Genomic DNA, 22,842 nt, shown 5'->3' on the forward strand with positions numbered 1-22,842 from the left:
GAGATGCAGCTTCTTCTTCAAAGGCATGGAAGAAGGACAAAGGTAAAGGGAAGACTAATAAACCACCTTCACCTCCATCATCTCCATCATCCTCTTCTTCTTCTTCTTCTTCTTCTTCTTCTTCTTCTTCTTCTTCTTCTTCTTCTTCTTCTTCTTCTTTTTCTTCTTCTTCTAGTGTAGAATCTGAAACGAAAAAGAAACCTAAGAAAACATCTCTTTTAAAGCTTGATGTTAAATTTGAGTTACCTGTTTATGATGGTGAAATGAATCCTGAAAAGTTAGATAACTGGATTAAGTAGTTAGAAGTGTATTTTCGCATTCAGAACATTTCTAGCGATAAAAATAAAATTCAGTTATCTACACTTAGAATGGGGGGAACAACTTTAATTTTGTGGGAAACTAAAACTTAGATAGATGTAAAACGTAAAGGAAAATTCATCTCTTCATGGTCTAAGTTTTTAAAAGCTCTTAGGAAACAGTTCTATCCTTTAAGATACATGCAGCAAGTTGTTATTTATTAGAAGCATCTGAGGTAAGGTAAAGGGTAGAGTGTTCAAGAGTTTACTCAGGAGTTCAGAAAGAAAGCATTAGCACTTGGTATTTCATTGGATACACGTGAAACTTTGTTAAAATACATCGACAGTTTACATTCGTATTTGCAGCATACTTTATTAATTTTTAATCCTGATGATTTTGATGAGCTGTGTGTTTAGCCCATACATATTGAATCAGGTGGTAGCCCATTCAATTTTTCATTGCAGTCGTCCAAAGATTTGGAAACCAAAGATTCGAGTGATAGTAAGGGGAAGAATAATTCGAAGAGAAAGAAATCAACGATCGTTCATAAGGAAAGACCTACTTGTTCTCATTGCCAGAGAATCGGTCATGATGAATTGAAGTACTGGAAACTTCATCGAAAACTTAATCCCAAAAAGTTCCTTAATGATAAGGATGAAAAGAAGGCCATTGCAGCAGTCTAGCAAGATCTAGGTTCAAATTCAGGTGATGAAAGGAGGATAACCATCGTGGTTACGACAGGTAAAACTTATAAAAGTGGTTCAAGTTCAAAAATTATTATGTCTTCTTCAAACATAAATCATCCACATAAGGATAAAAGAGTTGAATTGTTTAACATAAGGATAATCTCTAAGCATACAAAGATAGATACAATGATTGACATTGGATCGCAGGCGCTTTTAATCTCTAAATATTTAGTTTAAAGTTTGGGTTTGTAAACATGAAATCATCCAAGACCTTACCCATTAGGATGGTTAAATAAACCAACTTAGATAAAAGTCACGAAACAAGGTCAATTAAGATTTTCCATTACAGCTAATTACATTGATGAAGTGGAATTAGATGTGGTTCCTGTAGACATATGTGGAGTTGTCTTAGGAAGTCCTTATCTTTATGATCATGATGCAGTGTTTGACAGGAGAACATAAATATCACCTTAAGAAATATGGGGTTGAATTTAATGTCACGGCACATCAAAGTAAAAATCACTTGAATTCAGTTAATGTTAATTGGATGAAGCGATTAATAAGTTCAAACAAGCGGTTTGTAATCATGTGTGTAAAAGATCAGCATAACAATCAACATGATTCTTGTTTAAGTTATGAAACTCAGCTTAAAGATGGCTTGATTAAAGAGATAGAAACTATGCCAGTTCTATGTAAAACCAAACATCTTAATCACACGTAGGGAATACAACATGAATTAAAGTGTGTGCCTAAAGCTCCTCTTCCTAATGTCAGAATGAATTAATTCAGTTTTAGTTTGGAACTTAACAGTTACGGGGATACAAATCAGTTTTGGGCAAAGTCAGTGTTCAATTTCTCTTGTATTGCGTTGCCATGTCATGCTTCAAATAGTTTGGAAACCTATTTTCAAGTGGAGAGGAAACCTACGTGTTTTCATATCAAAGCCTTTTCTAAAGCAGTGTCAAAGTGTCTAATGGGAACTTATGCATCAGAGGAAAGTGCCAATCAATGGAAACATCATGTAATAAATAAGGACAAAGTGATTCAAACAAATCAACAACTAATTCAATATTTTTAGAATCAAACTAAGTTGCAACAAATTTCACCTTATAGTTGGATAGGTTCAGTGCAACAAGTTCACTTAGTAATCAGGAAGCCAAAAAGTATGTCAATTCAAGTAGTTGGTTTGATGTCAAGAACATATTTGATTGTCTCTGTTTTTCCACAAAATAGATTGTTTATACATGTTGATGGTATTAAACAACATCTAGTAGAGACTGTTTTCAAAGATTGTGAATCACTAACTCATGATTCTTCATGGAACGATTCAATTTCCATTTTCATAACAGGTTGTTTTCCCATTGTTGCAGGTTGTACATACTGTAGATGGATGAAACATGTCACTGACTGAAAAAGTGCCATGGTCAACATCATCAAGGTCATCACTTGCAGGTGATTGATCGAATGTATTGTTACATCGTCAGGTCAAAGTGGAAAGAGAGGGAGTTCTCCCCTTATCGACTAATTGTTTAGTCAAACTTCTATGGTCGAAAAGCTTTCAAGTGGAGAGGAATGATCCACGAGGATTCCGTTGATTCAGTTGTACAGGTGCTCAAGTGATGTCATTAGTGTTCAGTGTTGTCGTCACTTCAGTTCAACTTCGACAATGTTGGCTATGGGTCAGGTTGTTCAGGTAATGTTTATGGTTTTCAGGGTGTTCAGTTGAGATGGTTTAGCGCCTGGCTGTCGACTTGTGTTCATTGACAATTCCGCCATGATTGGTTGATGACATGTGTCTTGTCATTCGACTCGCAGGATTGGATGTTGACATGGTTATGTCATCCATTGTAGAGATTCGATGTGTCAACATGGGTATCGTCCATTGTAAAGGTTCGATATGGTTCTTCTTCTTAGGATTTAGGGTGTCGTAGTAAATGCTCTTATGTTGACGATATGCTTTTGATTTTGTCACATTGCGACAAATGTATTACAAAACCCTAATCCTAAAACTAAACCATAATCCTAACCCTAAACTCTAATGACCTAGTCCTAAACCTATCGCATCAACTCTATGTGCTAAACAAAACATATAAACCTAAACAACCCTCGGCATATATATTTAACATATAAAACATTGCAAATTAAAATACACCGGCCCTAACCACCAAATTAACCATCAGGACAGCTAACCATGTCGGAGGGCATGTGAATAGGGTAGAGGATAAACCGTAGCGGAAGAAGACCGCCATCCCAAGACCGCGCGGGTGGTTGACATGTGAGCAGAGTCATTATAAGACCGTCGGAGTAGACCACGACCTTAACTGCTAGATAAACCATGTCGGGACCGTGCCATGTGAGCAGGTAGAGCAGAGGTTAGGCAGAGGTTAGCGTTTGGAGGTAACCGCGCGGGGAAATCACAACTGTGAGCATGTGAACGGTTCGCAAGTTAAGCCACAACCGTCGGAGTCAGCAAACCATTTAGTGAAACAAACCAAAACCGTCGGGGTAAAGAACCTCTATTCACATGCGCTGGCAGGAGCAACTTCACCTGATCAGCTAACAGTTAGCAGTCAGTGCTAAACCAAAGTCTATTATGGGTTTTAATTAAGTTTTATGCTATTTTTAATAAAACCACCATGTAACCAACACCTAAGGTGTCTTACCATGACAAGAACTTAGCTCAACAAACCCTATTTCCAGCTTATGCATCCTTAAACTAGCCCAAGGAGGTTATCATGTACTTGTAGGCCTTTTCGAGGCAGATTTTCTTCTTTGAAAGATTAGAGTGCTTTTTATATTTTGTTTGCAGATTTTGGAGGACATAGGCAGTTTTGTTTTTAGTGTTACAGGGGCATCCGAAGACGGAATTGGGAACCATAAGAGACATTGGAAATATGGTTCAACGGGTGATCTAATGACAGTGATCAAAAGTGCCTGCATGCACAGTTAGACTGATCAAATCTCTGTGTAATCAACACCTTCTTATCATTCCTAATAAAAATGGTCAACCATCTAGAAGTAGACCCGAAGATGTAGTCCATCAGGGGCGAACTCCATCATCAATTTTGGTGTCTGGGATCGCTATGTTTTTACTGTTTGCACTTCTGTTATGCATCGATTTTATGTTTAATCAGCTGTCGTAAAGTCATCTTCTCAAACAATTTTCCTCAATTTCGCATTTTTCAGTTAACATTCAAATCAATAATGGGTAATCAATTCTACATCAATTTCTAGTTTATGATCATTTCAAATCAGCCATACTATGGTAGCAAACTCTATATACATACTAAGAATCTCCATAATAAAATGACAAATAAATTTAACAATTAAAAACTTTATTACATTTTTTAAACATATATATAAATGTATATAAATATAAATATTTTCCAATCACCCATATAATTATACTCATAAGTCATCTTAAGTCATTTTAATAGCGTAATATTAATAACTTGCGAAATAACTAAATCCTTAAGTTACATCCTCGTGTTGTGTTTCATTAGCCTTTAGCATGTAATTTAATTACCAAAAGGTCCAATTGAATGGAGAGCCCTTCGAGGGATAACCACATTAATTTAACTACCAATAATAACATAATATTTGACAGAAGGTCCAATTGAATGGAGAGCCTTTCGAGGGATAACCACATTAATTTAACTACCAATAATAACATAACATTTGACATAACGGGCCGATGAGGACTCTTAGATCTTTAAATTTTGTTCATTTATCTTTGTCTTCACAACCGTGTAGAACTGGCTACATCGTCCAATAAACAACTTTGAGGCATTAAATATATATGCATTTATGTATAAACCGATAACATCAAATTGTAAACCTTGGATTTTGTTTATTTTGTTACATTAACCATGACTGTTATGAGTTAGCGCCACTGATCATTTAGGTTAATTTGATTAGATAAAAGTTTTAAAGATTATAATTTAATTAATTTGAGATACTGGGGGAGTATAATTTAGATATTAAGTTTTAAAAAATTTGACGAATTTTAATTTGTATTATTTAAAATGGTTTTTTAATTATATATATATTAGTTTTTTTTTCAGTAGGAAAAAATCTTCATATTATATATTGAGAAATATATCATGTTTACATTGAGACCGCAGTCCTGGAGATGTGGATATATGGCGTCAAGAGGACGCAAGAGGAATGCATCAGACAGCATCATACAGATATGTACAGCATCTAGAAATGATTCGTAGATATGTATGTAGAATCGGCAGCATGTGTAATATACAAGGCATGAGGAAAACCTGTTGTAGAAAGGATAAACAGATGATATCAAAAACTGTGCCCGCCATAGGAAAGGTGATCGTATAAAGTCCAGTGCGTCGGAGGAGTATAGAATGGCGATGGAAGGGCGCATGTGAAGCTGCGTCCGACAGCACCAATCGGATGGAACAACATCGAGAATCTGGAACAAAATGTAGGCGGCATGAGATAGCAGCCGAGACATAAACATATGAGGAAACCCACCTGTATATATTGCGCTGGATATATTTCCCCAGTTAGAGCCGAGAGGAAATCGATCCCGAGATGAGAGGAAGGATGGAGAGCAAAGGCAGGCAGGAGGCCTGAAAAATGCGCCGGTTCCTCCATAACCAGATATTCCAGCAAGTGAGGCAGAAGAGTGCCTGTCTGTCAGAGCATTGGTCTGCCCACCATTTGAAAGCCTCCTGGATGGATGAGAAGTGAATGAGAGGGAAACTGTAAAGAGTCGAGAGCTCCCGCCAGATTCCTTGGACAGCATGACAGTGTAGAAACATGTGTAGATTTGTTTCATTGTCCTGTAGACAAAGAACGCATCGACCAGGACCAATCCAGCCCTTTCGCAGTAATACTTCCCAGGAGAGATTTTTGTCATAAAAAAGCAACCAGGAGAATAGAATGACTTTTAGAGGGCAAGGGGCCTTCCAATACTTGACGGGAAAAAAGGAGGAAAGGGGAGGGAGTTCAGCAATGATGGAAGAATATATTTTCTTGACAGTGATGAAATGGATGGAGGAATCGGTAGACCATATGAGGGAATCCTTAGTTCCATGTTGGAGGATTCCCTGATGGGAAAAGTGAGAAGTGAAGGAAGTCCAATGGGCAAGTAGATGGGGAGGGATGGCAAGCATGAGGGCGGATTTCCAAACTGGTTGTAGAGAGGACCAGGACTCAATGAGGGTGTTCCATGTGAAAAAGCCTCGAGAATGAAAAAAGGAGAGAAGGGGGGGATCATAGACTCAAAATTGTAAAGAGTGGGGTCAATGCCTATGAGAATGGAGGAGCCCGAGTAAAGTGTCCATTTGAGATGTAAAATGTTTAAAACATTTTAAATATACAAAAATTACTCATCAAATTGTGATTTCACTAAATCCATGTCACAAATTCTATTGGCAATCGTAACTAATAATTGTGCTTTCCCTGTATTGTATAATTTCGGATTAAATTTTATTGAGGACAAATTCTAACATCAGGTACGTCTGGACTCTTCCAATCAAATCAATAAGGAATCAAAGCAAGCATCGACGGCGACCCTAAAGCTGAAGTATGGCTATAGATATGGCGGAATTAACGGTTAACCTACATAATTAATCAAAAGTCAAGCCACGCAACGTCTAGATGGCCACTGAGATAAAACATATATTTCAGGTAGAGGACGTGCGATCACATCGGGGGGCCTCTCTGTCACTGTCAGAATTATGTTATAGCCGCACTTTACCAACGTATGCAATGATCTCACCTCACGAATATTATACTGAGCTGCAAAATATCAGACACCGATAGCTATGGAGAGGAAAGAAGATACGCAAGAATCTAGCATAGAAAAGACAGAAGTTACCAGCTCAGCTGCGGAAATTGCATGGAAAGCTAGTAGTATATTGCTATCGGCAACTTTCATGGCAACTGGCATGCTTGAATCCATAAATAATGTTAACATTATCATTACCATTTCACAGGTCATTTTGATTTTATTTGGAATTCGTTGTTTTTTAAAGTAAGTTTGGAGTAGAGTTTGTTTTTTTTAATTTTGAGGATAATGTTTGGATTTTTTTTATAGTGAAATGGATTTAATATTATCAAAAATTTGAAGAATTTAAAATATTAAATATACTAAATGTTGACAATTATAATTCAAATTTTTAAAACTTTCCAGAAAATTTTGCAGAAATCTAATAGAATTTTGATTATTTTCCAGACAAAAATTGCACCTCGGACGTCAAACATCTAATTACCAACGGCACTTTATATTCAGTGACGATAATGTGTGTCTCCACATGATAGCCGCCCATCTATAGCATAAATTGCAGAAAGCGAGGGTATACCAATCAGTGATCTGTTTTCCCTCAACAAATCCTCAAAAAAACCTATAGCAGATTTGATAAAAAACGGCTGAAAAGAGAAACACAAAAATTAACACACAAACCATATAAGTTGTGACTATTTTATTGTGGATGAAAACTTGATTCAAGTTTTTTTTTTATAACTACATGGTAAGAAAAAAAATATTCGAAACACCGGGGTTTTTTAATAGAGGGAAAGAACACTTCGGTAACTCAGAAAAACACACCTTTAACAGCCCTTTATTTATGGTGGTTATGATAAAAAAAATTACTTGATTGATACTTGCCCCACGTGATCGACAATATGTTTGAGTCCTCTGAAGTGCGTTCCACCAAGGTTGACTTGGTCTTTCTTAAACCTTGGTCTTTCTTAAAAAAAAATGGCTTTCTTTGTGCCTTTTTTATTTTCTAATGTTGCTTTGTTCTTGTTAGTTGTACGTTGGCTCACGGCAGCGTGGACATTCAACCCCGAAAAGAAAAATACCCTGTGGCTGTAATGGCAGCAAGAGTTGCAACTCACTTTGTCGAAGACCTGACGATGGTTGTTCACCGCAGCTCCGGGACACACAATAACACCAATTGCGATTTTTCAATTTTATCACACAAAATTTTGATGATTACAATGAACCTGGTGAGGGGTATTTAAAATTTTACATTTAGTAATTCGTCCAAAATAACTTCAGGTGCACACAAACTTTAAATTTTACTTTTCCCAAAATATAACTTAACTCTAACTCACTAGAATTGACTCAGTTAAATGACTCTCCAAATTTAGCCAACTATTGCATGTGAGAGTAATTACAATTTCAAACACATCCCCCTTAATTATGACCCTATGGCTTAACATAACTCAAACATGATTCAACATTACTCAAGTATGACTTAACATAACTCAAACATGACTCAACATTACTCAAGTATGTGTGCTAGGCTTACAGTAGAAATTGACTCAATCATCACTTAAACATGTTTGCTCGTTTATGTCTCATCGAGGCTTACAATGACTAATGACTCAAAACTTTTACAAGTTTGCATTTTCTTGTTCTCTTCTTCAAAATTCTATTTCCTCAAAATTGCTTTATTCTTTGTTGCAAGTTCTTGGGGTAGGCTCCATATTTCTTTACTTGTCCCTGCTGCAATGTTTCTTTGGCTTGTCTTGAATTTGATATGAGTGGGTCTTCTACAACTTCCTCTTTAAGGATTCTTTCAATCATTCACAAAAACTCTTCATGTTCAAACAATCTTTTTGGCTATGCTTCTTGTACTTCATATTCGTGACTTTCCTTATGCCATATTTCTTGATAGTATAATCTTTATCTCTTCTCGACTCCATGGTTGAAAAATGGTTTCAACGCATTCATCTTTGTCTTCAAAATCATCCATGTCCTTTCGTGCACCCTGTTCTTCATATTCTCTTTTAGCTCGATTGTTATCCTATTTACTTGCACACTCAAAATTTCTTCATTATGCTCTTCAGTGAGAGCTTTGTGCTCTACCTCTTCCTTCAATGCCTTCTTTCAAAATATTTACCAATAAATATAGGAGGTGGTAGCAGATCAAAGCTACACTAATCACCCTTGATCTCTTCTCTGTCTTCTTCTGCTACACTTATCAGTTTTGTTGTTTCCGCCTGAACCTCTCTAAATATGACAATGATCTTTGTATATTCTTCTGGATTCTTTTCCTAATCAAGAAAAAAATATATTTCTCTCTTCCCTCTCGTGGATTGTTGTTGTTGTTGATCCACTCTCCCTCACTCTTTGTAACCTTTTGTGATATGCTCACGCAACTTAGCTCATCTAGTTTTGATAATAAACAATTAATTTTCTCTAACTGCACCTCTAGGATACTTAGGTTGTTTGAAATCTTTGGCTTCACCTTGCTTTGACACCAATTTGATGGAAAGGTAGAAAGGAGAAACACAAAATTTAACACACACAATAACAAGTGTTGTGACTCTTCAATTGATCACACAAAAACTTGATGATTAGAATTAACCCGGTAACCAGTACTAAAACATTTTTCATCACATGCACACACACTCTAAATTTGACTTTTCCTAAAATATGACTTAACTCGAACACACTCCTTGACTCTCCAAATTTATTCAACTCTTGCTTGCATGAGTAATTACAATTTCCAACATAAAAAACAGCAAGATCTTCATTGGTTGTGTAAATTTGAAATTCCCTGAGTTAAAGCTATTTTTCAACCTAACTTCAACATAAATTAATTTTAATCCACACACATACACATGGGAAAACATAAATTCATTTTAGTCCAAATCTATTCAACAAGTACATACAAATGGGAAACACAACAGTTCCGTACATTATGAAATATGAGGTTAATCACACATCTATTTGCCATCCTAAATCCCCTACTAACAGCTGCAGGCGATGAAGTATCTTGGTCAGGGGTGTGAAGCTTGGGCTTCCTTTCAGGCAATAAATGTTAACCCTACCTTTGTCGTTTAAAACCTTACTTTCATGTGAATCCATTTTACTAGACAAGAGAAAATGAAATGCAACCTTCTGAGTGAGTTGAAATCAATGAAATGCGACCGTCCCGGTATCAGATGAAATCAATTTTATCAGTATGAAAACAAGATTTTAAGCCTAATTTTAACCTAAATTCATATCTATCCAAATCTATCAAAGACACCACGTGAAATGTGAGTCTCACTGCATAATGAATTCTCAGTTTCATCGTAGATCTGTTTTTTATTCATAAATCCCCCAAGGTAAATCATAGATCTGTCTATTATTGATAAATCTGCCGAGGAACGATTGTTCAGGAGTGTGGGCATTGGGGGACACTTTTAGTATCTAGTCCAAGTATCTCTTGTTTCTTAATGAAGTTAGTATATTTCCTTACGCAGAAATTGGACACCTTTGGTTAAATTTACAAATGTTTAAGGCAGAAATAGAAAGAGTCCAACAGGAGTATTGAAATCCTCTAGTGTAAAACAGAGGAGAATTATGCTCTACAAGTCAGATAGAATTCATCCAAGCTCAAATCACTACTGACACTCGCTGACAGAATGGGGTTGTTGAGAAGAGATCACATAGTTGTTGAAATGGTTGCATTCCCATATTATTCACAATTTGTTTTGGCTTTAAAAGGATCGGTCACCATTGCATTGTGTTGCACGTGGGAAGAAGAGGCCCATTTCAACTGTGGATCCCATATTCTAGATGTTACTCACCATTGAAATGGAGAAAGCCGAGATCGAATCTTTATCCAATAGGACGCTTTTTGGCCTGGTCTACAGCCACTCGTCCAGTTTGCATTTATGTATGGCCTCCATAAAATAAAGCCCTACTTTATCAGATTCCTCGAGGCACGATATCTTATTTCATCGTGTTGTACCTCTGAGATAGTAGTAGATCAGCTACCAATGCTAGAGCATCTAAAATAATTGTTTTGGGTTTTTTGGTTTTAGTTTTTGGAAGACCAATGAATGAAGACAAATAACGAATTGAAATACATAATCCTTTGGGTTATATTAATATCTCAGCAAAGAGCTGCTATAAATCTTTACACATTGATATAGATCAAAATAGTTGTGAGAAGAAGATAGAAAATAATATGATTATCACAGTTTCCAAACTATAATACAGAACAATCATAAGTAGGAAAACCTTCTGAACTACATTCTAAAGATTCAAGGCAGTATACTTAAGCTTACACAAGATGTTGATGATTTATTGATTAGAGGGGATTAGCTAAACAGACAATTCATTAATCCCTTCTCTTAATAGATGATCACTTCAGGAGCTTATAGGAATAAATTGAAACACAATTCTTCCTACCTAGATATCTCTATAAGTCATAAGAATATGAAGAAAAACATAATGATTGATAACTAGAAAAAATTACAGGATAACACAAACTGTTTAAAACCAAATTTAGAATCCTCTGCTTTGTATTAAAGTTCTAGAAAGACTGAGTATATCAAGTGTCTACAAAAGCTTCCTTTAAAGGTGGCTTCCAGGTTCAAAGTAGAATTAACAGTCAAGACTTAGCAAGCAATGAACAATGAATCTTGAACTTTGAACCATTAATAACTCGAGAAGAGAGTTATTTAAACAATAATGAAACTAGGAAAATATCCTAAGACTAATTAAGATTTATTCTAGGAAAGGAAAGAACTTCATACAAGAAGATAGGGGCAGCTATTGAACTACTTCTTGATGTCCCCTTTTATTCAGGTTGTGCTGGCTTTGTTATTTGATATTTTTCCCCTTTAAGCTACTTGAATTTTTGAATCCCTTACACTTGGTTGATTTCTTCATTTGATCCTACATCTGATACTCTTTAAACTCTGTGAATACCCTTTGACTCTGCTTAGTAGCCTTTACTATGTTCTCTTTACCTTTACTGTGAATTTCAGATTTTTACTGTGTTTTTCAACAGTGAATCCTTTTGATTTTATGTCACATGGTAAAGTAATTTGATATGATCTTTTTATTTGTCTTCTAATCTGTATATATGATTTATCTTTGTAAGCCTGGAAATGGAGTCTTTACTTGTAAAACACAGAAACTGTTAAGAAAAACACAGATGACAGAGAAGGTATTCAATGGCTTTACTGAGATTGAAAGGATATTGGAAGTAGACCGAAGCATATCGGAAAGTAAAAATGATGATTTTATTAGTCGCAGCGACTTATGGAGGGTTTACTATGAAAACAGGGAAAACAGAGCAAAATGGTGTTTTTTGCGTTTAAACGGAAAAATAGTCAACTTTTCGAAATATGGTGCAAAGTGAATAGTGGCCATTTTGTCGTTATGTGGGAGGCGGTTTTGGTTTTCATCGCACCGCTTTATGGAGTGTGAGCAGTTTTGGGAGGGGTCACCCGAAATAATTGTTATCAGGAAATCTAGTGTCTATGCAGAGCTGCTAGTCCCACTAAGGCTGGTAGCTACCTTAGAAACAAACAAACTAAAACCACTTTCATTTTCCTTATGAGAAGTAGATAAGAGGGGAAAGAAGGAGACCAACCTCTGTCTTGTGCTTGGTTCCCTACTTGATTCCTCTCCCTTCTGATAGATCTTTGCCACTCGCTTCTTCGTCTAGTCAGCTTCAAAGAGCACCTGTAGAATCAAAGCAGCATAACACTATCCAAGAACATAGATCTACTATCATAAACAATATAGGACCAGATATACATTGACCACACAAATGCATATATCATCAATCATACAAGAATGTGGAGGAAAACTTGAATAGCTTTATTAATAATCAAGAATAGCAAAGAGGATTACAACCAATTGTTCTGACCCAGCATCATCCTCTCAGCAAGAAAACCCTTCTTCACCTCATGAAAAGCTTAGATCACCCAACACTATGATGTTACACCAAGAAACCAGAAGCACTTCCTTACAAGATACAAAATTCCAGCCTCTGGATCTCTAGGATGAGGGATCCATATATAGATGTTTGCAAGGGGGGTGAGTCAGCTTTTGAGATTTGATTAGTGTCCTCTCTCTGATATTTCTTGATTCCACTTGGAGATTGATGATCTCTTACTCATCCCTGGGCGAATGCAGAGAGGCAAGTGTCACAGGAGAAGTTTCTTGAAGATTCCATGATCCTCCACCTTGCAGATTGACCCTTCCATTTGTCCACTCTCGCCCATCACACCCCATAGAAGGGATTTTCAGTATGCATCGCACCTCCCATGTGTATTTAGGTGGGATGCAGCACACTTTGACCATGGAGCAGGTGAGATGGTCTAGTTTTGACCAGTTCTGAGTAGTTGTTCATGGAGAACTTCTGGGAGAAGATGTAATCAGTTGACCTTGTTCTTTTAGATGTTGGAACAACACTTTTAGGGACATAAGAGCCCTTGGTTTATGGACATTTATGATTGGGGTTGCGGTGCCCAAAAATGTCTATAACAGTTGCCCCCTAAAGCATGAGGTCATTAAACTGTTGATGTCGGGTGAAATGCTTTATCATGAGGATCCAAAGTTTTTTCAAGCTGGAAGGCGACCTGTAATAAGATACAATACAATACATTATCTGCATAATATTTTCATGATCTAGCTGAGGCGGGCATTCCCCTTGCTCAACTTTATAAATCCATTTTCATGTACATAAGACAGACAATCGTCTGAGTGCAGACTGATGATTCCGGTAGAGCCATCATCCTTTGGATTGGATGATTATCTGTGCACTAATGATGTACATTTGATGTCTTTATTTTCCTAAATATATATCGAAGCCCGGATGGATGAAACTAGATCCGGGGTCTTCAATCTCATTCGATCTTCACTCAAAGTACAAGTTGATCCATGTGAGAGATGTTATGGAGTCGAACATGGAAAGACATCACCTGATTACCAGCCAATGATGTAAGTTGTTAACAGGCGCGAGAGGATTCACCGATAATGATGATGACACTCAAGGTAGTACAGTACAATTTACGTGGTGTGAATAAGGGACTTGGCATCAAACGCCATGCAAAATCTTTTGGTCGAAGGCCATTGATGTAAACCTGTCGACGGAATTGAGAAACTTGCCATTGAGGCATGCAAGCTTCAAAGTACTGAAAGGGCTATTCCTAGATCGACTTCCTAGATAATGAGCTGATGTCAATAAGAAGCAATCTGTCATAGGAGGGCCTTAGTGAATCCCACATCAATGACACGGAATGGAGCAAATGATTTTAATGGAGGTGAAACGATTTGATGATATAAGGTTCAGGGTGGCAGTCATGAAAGGATGGAGTGTAAATGTATTGCAGTGGATGAGACACAGGTGAATTCTCTGAGCGACTTCTCTTGAACATATCGGCGACACTGAGATGATAGATGGTGTGATGGACCCATGGTGATATGACCAGTGAACAGAACAACCCAACTTGACTCGGATGCAGAGTGAAAGTGTCATGTTCAAGAGTGACTTGCTACCAATAAAGTTTCTTCAACTTTTCTTCCCAATTTTTCCCCAGTCATTTATGACCAGTACCTCTTTATTTTTGTCAAGCGTGAGGAGGATAACATATGCTTGTTCTATAATTTACCCTTTGAGCAAACCCATCGCTATGTTTTAACGAGCCTAGTGATAGTGAAACTCATTCTTGTCTGTATGGACAAGTTTGTCGCTATTCGGTTTTAACGAGTTTAACGACAAGGATAACTCGGTCCTTTTGAATTTTAGAGAGTCTAAAAAAGCGACGTAAAGAAAAAACCAATAATCCTTTTTCTTCATATAATCCCTTGAGTCCAAAAAAGTATAAAACAATACAAAAGGGATGAATTTTCGGTACTTTTAACGAGCCGAACAAAGCAAGCACTCGATCTTTTCATGTAATAATCCCTCAAGTCCGAAAAGATTAAAATCTAAAGGAGGGATAGCACTTCCGGTCCCTTTAACGAGCTGGAGAGGACAATTTCTCGGCAATCTTTTCATATTTTATGAGTTAGATGAAAATAGCTTAAAGGAGACTCGTTTTTCGAGGAAAGAGTGATAAATTTGGGTAGCAACTGATTCCAAGTAAGGTTTGGAATTTTCCAATCACGGCAGTGTCACAAGGATGGCTAACAGGATCACTCTTCGCAGCTGTTCCTAAAAAAGGGGTAAATAATCAAATGGAGGTGAATGATCGGCCAATACAGAACACAACCAAGGCTTCAAAGGCTGATGATAATACATTCACGATGGTTATTTATCGAAAAATGGTTCATTTTTTAATGAGCTTAAACTCTGGGGAAACATTTGCCCATTGCTTATGTTTATTTTTTAACGAGCTTTAATTCCACATTAAAACTACTCGATCCAGTCGTATAATAAGGATGTCTCATTAAAAAATGGCATTTTTCAAAGCTTTTCCCGACATCCTTTCTTTATGCAAGTTAGGAAACGACCAATCCTACAAGTTTAAAGGGTTAGAGGACCTACAAATTTAAAAAATAAATGGTCTCTCTTCGCTTGCATGCCAAAAGGTTTGCATGCCCCCAGGTATAGTGAATTAGAGTTTCTAGGTTACCCCTCAATTTGTAGACAAAACATTCATTTTATCGAGAAAGTCCTACCCTTTAACAGAGGTATCTTATTCCAGTCTAACCCCAATTTTCCTAAATGGAAGGGTGTGTCAACCAGTCATATATCCTTCATGGAAACCTACCCTATACCCAAGGTTTTCCTGTTGAAACAAGACAGGGTGCATGCCCCGTGGGTTTCAGTCATGTCCTCCGAATCACTCGCGCTCATCTGGAGGACGGACTGGGGATTGATGAGACATTCCTTGCGTGAAAATACCATTCAGGGATGGTATTTGACTATTTTCTATGTGTGAACCGGGGAATGAAAGTTGGTCTACGATCTTGACCACTCTTCCTTCATGCGGAAAACACATTACTCTAAAGAGTGAGGAGACAATGGCTCCCATGCAATAAATATAGTCGCATCCAAGGAGTAGATTATAATCCAGGGGTCCTTTGACTACCATTATGTTCATGTGAATGGTTTTCTTTCTCAATGTTATCAGCGCATTAGGAAGGATCCCTAATAGTCGACTGGTTCCTTTGTCAAAGCCTGTTAGATTTCTCATTTCAGGCAAAAATGGTGGCGAACTAAGCGCCTTCCAAGCAGTTGAGGAAAGGATACTCACAGAAGCCCCTTCATCTATGATGGTACTGGCCATGACCATTCTTTATATTTGAGCAATGATTCGAAATGGCACACTAGTTGGTAAGCGGGGTCTGCCTAGTATATCCCAATCGAAGGAAACAACTAGGTTGCTTGGAGCTGGGACTGAATAGACAGTCGGATACAACTCTGATGAACTTCCTTCCTTCGATAAAGGAACGGGTATACTGCCCCCATGTTCATCGAAGTCTGTGCTTACGAAGAGAATTTGGATAGTGTCGTTCTTGTTCTCTCTGGTGACTGTATCATCTGAAGATGGATCCTCTGAAGGCAACACCGGGTCAACTACCGCCTTGACCTTTTGACTTTCATTTGGTGTGGATTCAGATGGTTTATCTTCAATGATAGATGCTTCGGCCGACCATAATGGCATGTCAGCCGGATTTTCGACAAGTGACGGACTCAGCAAGAGCTTCTTATATCTAGGAGGAAGCCGTAACGGTGAAACTGAACGGTTGTCCAAAACTCTTTTAGCCTAGTCTAAGAAGGTACAATTGTGGATGGCATGATCACCTTCACACAGTTTACAAGGAAATTTACATTTTCCCTTTTGTCCAGGGGCTTCACTTTCACTAGTTGACAGTGTATTTTCAACATGCTCATCAGAGGTTGATAACACCGGATTGTGCAAATGAGGAGACTAGTCCCTTAAGATCCGAGGGATGCAAGGACAATCTCGATGATAGTGGTCTCCTTTGTAAATGACACATGGAGATTTAGGCCTGGACGGTGCAGTGTGTGGATTTTCGCTAGACGATGCCTGGTTTCCCCTTTTCACCTTTGGCTCCTACTTCTTCTTCTCTTTCTTCTTCTTCTCCTTCTTCTTCTCGGTTACTTGATTTTTGGCTTTACCAGCTTCATCAAGCGAAGAGGAAGGAGGAGAGGGAGAATTGGATGAAGAAGAAGGTTGGGGGGTAGCTTTGGTATCGTTTAGTTGCTGATTTCATTGTTCAGGAATCACGGTTTTCTGAACGACAGAGGTCGAGAAGAGCCATATGGGCAAGCCGATTGTCAATCCTAGAAGCGACAATGCGGCCATATGGGGTGCACCAACATCTCCCCAAGAGGAGAAAGGACTAGGATTTCCCCCAAGGGGAACTCCTTGGTTGGTGGACTCCATTTTTCTCAACCTAAGATCAACGTAGAAAAGGTGATGTTTATTCCGATTAAAATAAATTTTAGATGCTTTGACACAACTTATTTTTTCAATTTTTAAGAGTCGAGAAAAAACAAAATATGACTCTAATCGCCTTTGATTTTAATGAGCCTGAAGTGACAAGTGCTCAGATGGACCTTTTCCTTTAAGGAGTCTGAAAAGGAATGAAAGAGACTACTCTGGAAATCTAGACAGAGGGATTACCAAACCAATCGCAAAACTGCAGAATACTTTTTACGGTACGGCAGTCAATCTTCCCGAATGTTGTGTTTAGTGCATTGCGATAGATAGGGCGGCAAACACGGCTTCCTATGGATAAAGGATAAAGCCTATTGTGGTCTCCCAATATATACTCGACGGTACATGGGAGAACAAGTCCATACTGGCACTTATCGTCTCAAAGTGGAGGAATCACCCAACCAGTGATGAAACAACAGTTACCAGGCTTTACGACGCTGGAATACGTCTCTAGCCTAGACTTCTAAATTTTGTGTGAGGTTCCAAAGCGTTTTTAGATTCATTAAATTTATTTTACAGTTGATCTTGCTTAAGAAATTTTCCTTTTAGGTTCATCGCGTGATGTACATATACAATTCCTAAAATGCAATCTAAGATGATAAACAATCGTTTAATCTTCTTTTTGCAATGAAAATCCTAGCTACTAAGGAAAGAGAGATGATATTCTTTCAACATAGAGCAGAAAGCACACACTATATGCACTGTCCTAAATCAAACCAACAAACAGTCTAAATGAAAATGCACATGCATGTATTTGTTTTCAGCCTTCTTAATGTGTGAATGATAAAAGAAAGCTAAGCACAAATCTAAATTATTTTTCAAAGCGACATTACTAACAAGTTTCTTTTCAAGACAAAATGAAGGCAATGACGACACTTTGCGATTTGGAATTTAAAACTTTCTTTCGACACTTGAAAACAATTAATTCAAATCAAATACAAAAGTAATCGTGTAATCGACTCTCAAGAACAACCGGATTCTCTTTTATGACTGAAAATGACACTTGCGACACTTTCAAATCAAGAAGCGACAGTCAATTACGCTACTTCTTTGTAAAAGAGAACTAAAAATGGCTCAAAATACATAAAAACATTTACAGTTCTTTGCACAAAGGAGGCGGAATAATGGCAAGTAAGGGGGTTTCAATAGAGGTATACTGACTACATACAGCAAAACTCCTGAATAGAGCTGAAAAGAGTGAACACAGAAACCAAAATCTAAGAGCAGAAGAGGCCTTGTCTGATCAGTGCACCTGTAACACAGGGAAAGTGAGATGCAACGGACCTACTACACACGGGAAGTGCGATGCATCCAGATTCCAAAGAAGAGACAGTGCGATGGTCCAGGGACGAGACTTCAACTCGGTTGTGGGTCACAGTTTGCAGCTCAGTTCAGGGATTTAGGCCGAACAAGTGGTAATCAGTAAATAAATCACAGGGGTAGATATAAGGAGGTTACTAGAGCCACCACAAGGGCAATTAGAGAGCTTGTAAATCGATTGTTCAATTTATAAACAAAACCCAGAGATAGACTGAAGCAGCATTGATCAAATTCTCACTTGCATAGCAAATTCAGTTCAAGGGCTAGCTGGCTTGACTTCAGGCTCCGTTTGTAAGATTACAAATCAAACAAATATAGACAAACAAACAATCTATTCGCTCCCCATTGGAGTCGCCATTTTGTTATCGGGAAATCTAGTGTCTATGCAGAGCTGCTAGTCCCACTAAGGCTGGTAGCTACCTTAGAAACAAACAAACTAAAACCACTTTCGTTTTCCTTTATGAGAAGTAGATAAGAGGGGAAAGAAGGAGACCAACCTTTGTCTTGTGCTTGGTTCGCTACTTGATTCCTCTCCCTTCTGATAGATCTTTGCCACTCACTTCTTTGTCTACCCAACTTCAAAGAGCACCTGTAGAATCAAAGCAGCATAACACTATCCAAGAACATAGATCTACTATCATAAACAATATAGGACCAGATATATATTGACCACACAAATGCATATATCATCAATCATACAAGAATGTGGAGGAAAAATTGAATAGATTTATTAATAATCAAGAATAGCAAAGAGGATTACAACCAATTGTTCTAACCCAACATCATCCTCTCAGCAAGAAAGCCCTTCTTCACCTCATGAAAAACTTAGATCACCCAACACTATGGTGTTACACCAAGAAACCAGTAGCACTTCCTTACAAGATACAAAATTCCAGCCTCTGGATCTCTGGGATGAGGGATCCATATATGGATGTTTGCAAGGGAGGTGAGTCAGCTTTTGAGATTTTATTAGTGTCCTCTCTCTGATAGTTCTTGATTCCACTTGGAGATTGATGATCTCTTACTCATCCCTCGGCGAATGCAGAGAGGCAAGTGTCACAGGAGAAGTTTCTGGAAGATTCCATGATCCTCCACCTTGCAGATTGACCCTGCCATTTGTCCACTCTCGCCCATCGCACTCCATAGAAGGGATTTTCGGTATGCATCACACCTCCCATGTGTATTTAGGTGGGATGCAGTGCACTTTGACCATGGACCAGGTGAGATGGTCCAGTTTTGACCAGTTCTGAGTAGTTTTTCATGGAGAACTTCTGGGAGAAGATGTAATCAGTTGACCTTGTTCTTTTAGAGGTTGAAACAACACTTTTCGGGACTTAAGAGCCGTTGGTTTATGGACATTTATGATTGGGGTTGCAGTGCCCAAAAATGCCTATAACCGCTGCCCCCTAAAGCATGAGGTCGTTAATCTGTTGATGTCAGGTGAAATGCTTTATCATAAGGATCCGAAGTTTTTTCAAGCTGGAAGGCGACCTGTAATAAGATACAATACAATACATTATCTTCATAATATTTTCATGATCTAGCTGAGGCGGGCATTCCCATGCTCAACTTTATAAATTCATTTTCATGTACATAAGACAGACAATCGTCTGAGTGCAGACTGATGTTTCTAGTAGAGCCATCATCCTTTGGATTGGATGATTATCTGTGCAGTAATGATGTACATTTGATGTCTTTATTTTCCTGAATATATATCGCAGCCCGGATGGATGAAACTAGATCCGGGGTCTTCAATCTCATTCGATCTTCACTCAAAGTACAAGTCGATCCATGTGAGAGATGTTCTGGAGTCGAACATGGAAAGACATCGCCTGATTACCAGCCAATGATGTAAGTTGTTAACAGGCCCGAGAGGAATCACTGATAATGATGATGACCCTCAAGGTACTACAGTAAATTTACGTGGTGTGAATAAGGGACTTGGCGTCAAACACCATGCAAAATCTTTCGGTCGAAGGCCATTGATGTAAACATGTCACTAGAAGTGCGAAACTTGACATTGAGGCATGCAAGCTTCAAAGTACTGAAAGGGTTGTTCCTAGATCGACTTCCTAGATAATGAGCTGATGTCGACAAGAAGCGATCTGTCATAGGAGGGCCTTAGTGAATCCCACATCAATGACACGGAATGGAGCAAATGATTTTAAGGGAGGTGAAATGATCTAATGATATAAGGTTCAGGGTGGCGGTCATGAAAGGATGGATCGTAAATGTATTGCAGTGAATGAGACACAGGTGAATTCTCTGAGCGACTTCTCTTGAACATATCGGCGACACTAAGATGATGGATTGGTAGCGTTAACCCCAAATATGGATGGTGTGATGGACCCATGGCAATATGACCAGTGAACGGAACAGCCCAACCCGACTCAGATGCGAAGTGAAAGTGTCATGTTCAAGAGCAACTTGCTACCAATAAAGTTTCTTCAAGTTTTCTTCCCGATTTTTCCCCAATCATTTCTGACCAGTACCTCTTTATTTTTGTCAAGCCTGAGGAGGATAGCATATGCTTGTTCTATAATTCACCCTTCCGGCAAACCCATCACAATGTTTTAACGAGCCTAACAATAGTGAAACTCGTTCTTGTCTGTATGGACAAGTTTGTCGCTATTCGGTTTTAACGAGTTTAACGACAAGGATAACTCGGTCCTTTTGAATTTTAGAGAGTCTGAAAAAGGGACGTAAAGAAAACACCAATAATCATTTTTCGTCATATAATCCCTTGAGTCCGAAAAATTATAAAACAATACAAAAGGAATGAATTTTCGGTACTTTTAACGAGCCAAACAAAACAAGCACTCGATTGTTTTGTGTAATAATCCCTCAAGTCCAAAAAGATTAAAATATAAAGGAGGGATAGCACTTCCCGTCCCTTTAACGAGTTGGAGAGGCCAATTGCTCAGCAATATTTTCATATTTTATGAGTCTAATGAAAAGAGCTTAAAGGAGACTCGTTTTTCGAGGAACGAGTGATAAATTCGGGTAGCAACTAATTCTAGGTAAGGTTTGGAATTTTCCAATCATGGCAGCATCACAAGGATGGCTAATAGGACCACTCTTCGTAGCTGTTCCTCAAAAAGGGGTAAACAATCAAATGGAGGTGAATGATCGACCAATATTGAGTGGAGGTGATGATGAGAACACGACCAAGGCTTCAAAGGCTAATGATAATACATTCACGATGGTTATTTACCGGAAAATGGTTCATTTTTTAATGAGCTTAAATTCTGGGGAAACATTTGCTCATTGCTTATGTTTATTTTTTAACGAGCTTGAATTCTGCGTTAAAACTGCTCGATCCAGTCATATAATAAGGATGTCTCATTAAAAAATGGCATTTTCAAAGCTTTGCCCCACATCCTTTCTTTATGCAAGTTAGGAAACAACGAATCCTACGAGTTTAAAGGGTTATAGGACCTACAAATTTAAAAAATAAATGGTCGCTCTTCACTTGCATGCCAAAAGGTTTGCATGCCCCCAGGTATAGTGAATTAGAGTTTCTAGGTTACCCCTCAATTTGCAGACAAAATATCGTTTTATCAGGAAAGGCCTACCCTTTAACAGAGGTATCTTATTCCAGTCTAACCCCATTTTCCTAAATGGACGGGTGTGTCAACCAGTCATATATCCTTCATGGAAACCTACCCTATACCCAAGGTTTTCCTGTCGAAACAGACTAGGGTGCATACCCCCTGGGTTTCAGTCATGTCCTCCGAATCACTCGCGCTCATCTGGAGGACGGACTGGGGATTGATGAGACATTCCTTGCATGAAAAGACCATCCAGGGATGGTATTTGACTATTTTCTATGTGTGAACCGGGGAATGAAAGTTGGTCTACGAGCTTGACCACTCTTCCTTCATGCGGAAAACACGTTACTCTAAAGAGTGAGGAGACAATGGCTCCCATGCAATAAATATAGTCACATCCAAGGAGTAGATTATAATCCAGGGGTCCTTTGACTACCATTATGTTCATGTCAACGATTTTCCTTCTCAATGTTATCGGCACATTGGGAAGGATCCCTAACGGTCGACTGGTTCCTTTGTCAAAGCCTGTTAGATTTCTCATTTCAGGCAAAAGCGGTGGCGAACCAAGCGCTTTCCAAGCAGTTGAGGAAAGGATACTCACAGAAGCCCCTTCATCTATGATGGTACCGGCCATGACCATTCTTTATATTTGAGCAATGATTCGAAATGGCACACTAGCCGGTAAGCGGGGTCTGCCTAGTAGATCCCAATTGAAGGAAACAACTAGGTTGCTTGGAGCTGGGACCGAATAGACGGCCGGATACGACTCTGACGAAATTCCTTCCTGCGGTAAGGGAACAGGTAGA

The sequence above is a fragment of the Pinus tabuliformis genome, chromosome 8 (genome assembly GCF_031772625.1).
Source record: "Pinus tabuliformis cultivar Carrire ecotype Pingquan chromosome 8, CPIR1, whole genome shotgun sequence".
NCBI lineage: Eukaryota > Viridiplantae > Streptophyta > Pinopsida > Pinales > Pinaceae > Pinus > Pinus tabuliformis.